Genomic DNA, 4,857 nt, shown 5'->3' on the forward strand with positions numbered 1-4,857 from the left:
TGTTACCCATTCCCTGATTGCTCCCTCTATGTATTTAAGCCCTGTGTTTCTTTGTGTCTGTGTCGTGATCTACCGTTTACCTAGCTGTGTGTTCTGTCAGTCCTCTGGTTTAAGTTTATTTTGATTTTTTCCAGTTATGTTATATTTTGAGTTTTACATTAAAGCTGTTTTGAGTTCACGACTGTCTCCGGAGTCTGCACCTTGGGTCCTATTCCTGTCTGCACACAGCCACTCATAACACAAACAGACCAGCTGGAGAACTGACGGGAAGTCTCACGAAATGATCCTGCATCGGTGGGAGCTCCAAGACTCTCCTAAGTAGCTCCCCCAACGAGGCCTGATCAGCAGCAGGTGTGTGGCTTCGTGTGCCAGTCCGCCAGCAGGGCCACACCCACCAGGCCTGAAGGCGCCCGCAGAAACACATATACACACAAACGCGCGCAAACAGGAAGAAGGACAGCAACACCAAATATACATACCATAATAATATAATTCATAACTGCTCAGGGATCCTGGGTCACTCCGACCCAGGACCCTGACAAGAAGTCTAATACAATAGCATATAATGAGATAATAATAACCCTGAAATGTGCAGTTATTTAGCTACAAGTTCAGGATTTATATTTTGAGAGACATATTTCAATATTTTGGCACATATAAAAGCTTTTATAGTTGTTATCTACATTACAGCTGAAGACATAAAGAACCCAGAGAGACTCTTGAGATGGTTGCACAATAACCACATGGCTTAAAAGGACAGGCCAAGAACAAAATAATATTTTCCTTTAAACTTGGTTGGTATAAATGTTCACTGAGGAAGTACCAATGCTGAGGACTGTAACCTGTTCAAATCAAGAGACACATTTTTGTTCCCTAAATAAAGGGATAGATGTGAGTTATATCTTTGTTAGATGCAGGGGCGATTCTAGAATCAGAGCTTTGGGGGTGCTGAGCACCCAGAGAGCTGCCCAGCCAGGCAAGATAAACCTGTCTCTGTCAGTCCCTGCATCCTTAAATGTTGTCCCGAGTTCTCTCTGACTGTCACTTTGGTGCATTTAAACCCCTGTTCCTCCCTGTCCTCATCGTCTGTTGTCTTCATTATCAGTCATCATAATTTTACCATCTCTGTGCAAGTCTGCAAATTTCTTTATTAAATCATAAGATTCTTAAATTCCTCAAGTCTCTCTGTGCCTGGGTCCTCGTCACAAAACATGGCATCACTGTTTTGTACATTTTCACACAATTTAATCCCCACATTTGTGAAAGAAAAGCAAAACACTTTTTTGAAAAGTCTGTAACAAAACCATCAAATCTGATAAAGGTTATTTAAATGCTGCTAAAGAAGAATGGATTGGAATAAAAAATAAATACATATCCTAACCTTAATTACTGGGGAGAATAATGAGTGATGCTCATAGTGAGTAAAAAGTAAACTGAGTGCATTTTTTGGACAGAGATTCACTTTTAATATGTATGTATAATATAATACAGATACATAAAAAACACTCCCAAAACAGAATAAATTGTTACAAATAAATTACATAATATTAATAAAAACTATAAAATTGGAGGCAACTTTGGCTGTGGTAGAATGTATACAATGTATACAATGTATGCAGATACTAATTTTACTAATTTAATAATAATAATTTTGTGTTGTAAGATTTATGACTTTCATGCTTTCATAGTGGTACTTAGGAGAGCTTGACACTGTAAAAAGTTTGAGAAACACTGATAAGCGTATGTGTGCTTTTGGAAAACATTTAAAGCTGCTGTACAAAATCTTTGAAACAAGTTAGCTTAAAACATTTTTAGAATATAAACAGAACATCTGCTTCTCTTTACAGCTCCTCACTCCACCAGGGCTGTTTGGCACTTTCTGATAGTGTGCAAATGTGATGTACGTACTGCAGCAGTCATACAGACAACTGGACGGTCCAAAAGTTGGCCTACCTATTACTAGCTGAGGTTTTAGTAGAGTTGTGGCTGAACCACATAAAAATATATCATTAATTTTAATCTCCCCAATCAATGATAATGTTATGTTGGAATGTCGTTAAAGAGGGTCAAAAATGTTTCAACCCAGTTTGTTTTACAGATTTTGTATAGCAGCTTTAATATAGGGAGAACACAACTTCCAGATTGTGTTGAGTAAAATCAGGTTTTTTCTCTTTGTCAGTTTAACAGGTTCTGTTGTGCCTGTCACTGTTCCCTCTCTGTTTTCTTACCTGGTTCTTCCTGACCTTGTACTTTCTCCTCACGTTCCCCTCTTTCCTCTCTCCCTCTTCGGACTGACAATCATACACAAATAGATTGTATTCAATTAGATGAAAAATTAAATTAATATGAAAAAATACTATTAAGATCACTAATAAAAAAGTCCACTCTCAGTGTACTTTCAACCAAAAGGCAAATAACCAAACCACATGAACATCTAATAAAAGATAAATATTGAAACACTGATCCAACATTATCCTTGATTAACGGATCATTTGATTTTACAATTTTACCTGAATGTGGCTCCTTATTTTGAAAAAACTTCCTCATATCCATTATGAACCTGGCTGTCTCTCTGTACACACACACACACACACACACACACACACACACACACACACACAACAGGAGTTATAAGGTTAATGGGCATCCAGTCAGTTAGCTAGTTAGTATCCATTTCAAACAGGACAGTGGTAACAACAGCAGGCTACGGATAATTTAAAGTTTTAGATTTTTAAATAGGCTGTATACATTTCAATGTTAGCAACAGGACGGTGAAATGTCGCTGAATTTACTACAGAGCAAGACGGATTGAAGGGTAGCAAACATCGTCGGAAAACACGTTTTCAACACTGCAGGTTACCTGGTGTAATGTTTTTCAGCTAAAAAGAAACATGGTCTGACTCCTACCTAACTATATAAAGAGTAACTGAAGGTTAAATGCAGCTAATATGTCCTGTTTTAAGCCAGGTACTTACACCTCCGCTCCGCTGCGTCTCAGCCACCATCGCTCTGGCAGCAAGAGCGATAGAGCAGGGGAGAGCTGGAACAAACCATTTTGGGAGGGGGGGTTATCTATACTTTTGTTGTTAAAATGTTACGTCTCAAACAAGTACAGTACTGTATGCTTTTTATATTTTTAGTAGTGTGTCACACAACTAAAAATATTGTCAAAAAAAGTAAGAAATCTTTGGGGGTGCTTTGAATCATTTCAATCATCAAAATGGGCTAAAATCGCCCCTGGTTAGATGTCACACATAATTAAATTAAAACCTTTCAGAAAGACAACAAAAACCTTTCGGTGACAGAGCTAATCCATCAAGTAGGCACAAAGCAGAAAAGGATGAACAATGCATTTTGGATGATTCAAATTAACACTAGGAAGGCCCAGGCTTCTACCTTTCTACCTTTAAAACCCGGAGAGCAGCCAAATGGCTGGTAGGCTTTTAGCTAAGCTTTAGCTTCAGGCAAGTGGAAGCTAAATTGGCTAGTCATTCATATGTAAATTGGGTTGTTACCTGGGAATTCTGGAGGGAGGGGAGTGGGGGTGTGTGGATGAGGGGGTGGGGGAGCTGCTAAAAGCGGTGAGCTTCCTTTTGTTTCATCTTGATGCATTCTCAATCATCCAGGGAAACAAATCTCCAAAAGTCACCAACTTGGAGTGTTTCAGTTTGCCATCTTAGGGAGAAATCAACACACATGGGTGTATGTCCTTTGTTGCTGAGATTTATTGATAAAAACAGTACAAAAAATCAACCATTTGTACACATTTTTACAAATAATTATAAAAAGTGAGTGAGTACATTTCAACATTTTCAGCAATCACTCACAATCCTGGCACTGCCATGGTATCTGTAGTCTGCATTTACCTTGGCTTGGCTTCCTGATCAATTGTCCACTACCAAAAGGAAGCCAAGCCCTGCCACCCTTTACAACAAAACAAGGTGTGATCACATTGATGCCACAATGGACGACTGATCAATGCTCCACTACCAAAAGGAAGCCAAGCCCTGCCACCCTTTACAACAAAACAAGGTGTGATCACATTGATGCCACAATGGACGACTGATCAATGCTCCACTACCAAAAGGAAGCCAAGCCCTGCCACCCTTTACAACAAAACAAGGTGTGATCACAGGGCTTGGCTTCCTTTTGGTAGTGGACAATTGATCAGGAAGCCAAGCCAAGGTAAATGCAGACTACAGATACCATGGCAGTGCCAGGATTGTGAGTGATTGCTGAAAATGTTGAAATGTACTCACTCACTTTTTATAATTATTTGTAAAAATGTGTACAAATGGTTGATTTTTTGTACTGTTTTTATCAATAAATCTCAGCAACAAAGGACATACACCCATGTGTGTTGATTTCTCCCTAAGATGGCAAACTGAAACACTCCAAGTTGGTGACTTTTGGAGATTTGTTTCCCTGGATGATTGAGAATGCATCAAGATGAAACAAAAGGAAGCTCACCGCTTTTAGCAGCTCCCCCACCCCCTCATCCACACACCCCCACTCCCCTCCCTCCAGAATTCCCAGGTAACAACCCAATTTACATATGAATGACTAGCCAATTTAGCTTCCACTTGCCTGAAGCTAAAGCTTAGCTAAAAGCCTACCAGCCATTTGGCTGCTCTCCGGGTTTTAAAGGTAGAAAAGCCAAATGGCTGGGCTCTGGGCCTTCCTAGTGTTAAAGGCATGTGTGGAACGTCTCCGTTATTAAGATACTTCCTGCCATCTTACATCTTTTCTACACTTACTTAATGAGTTTTGATAGACTCCGTGGCTACATTCTGCCTGGGGAGCAGCGATATCCTTGATCTCGAATGTCTGAACCCTTCCCCTGTTCAAATATTCAAA

General features: G+C 39.6%; 1 long non-coding RNA gene across 1 annotated transcript; it reads right to left on the reverse strand.

Annotated features, from left to right (window-relative positions):
* Positions 1-1,442: 1,442 nt before the first annotated feature.
* Positions 1,443-3,086, reverse strand: LOC145428874 (uncharacterized). The gene is made up of 3 exons (XR_013909205.1): positions 2,976-3,086; positions 2,511-2,572; positions 1,443-2,291 (listed from the first exon to the last, which is right to left on the reverse strand). It is a non-coding gene; the product is annotated as an uncharacterized LOC145428874 (long non-coding RNA).
* Between the last annotated feature and the right edge of the window lie 1,771 nt (positions 3,087-4,857).

This window comes from Astatotilapia calliptera, chromosome 5 (genome assembly GCF_964374335.1).
Source record: "Astatotilapia calliptera chromosome 5, fAstCal68.1, whole genome shotgun sequence".
Taxonomy (NCBI): Eukaryota; Metazoa; Chordata; class Actinopteri; order Cichliformes; family Cichlidae; genus Astatotilapia; species Astatotilapia calliptera.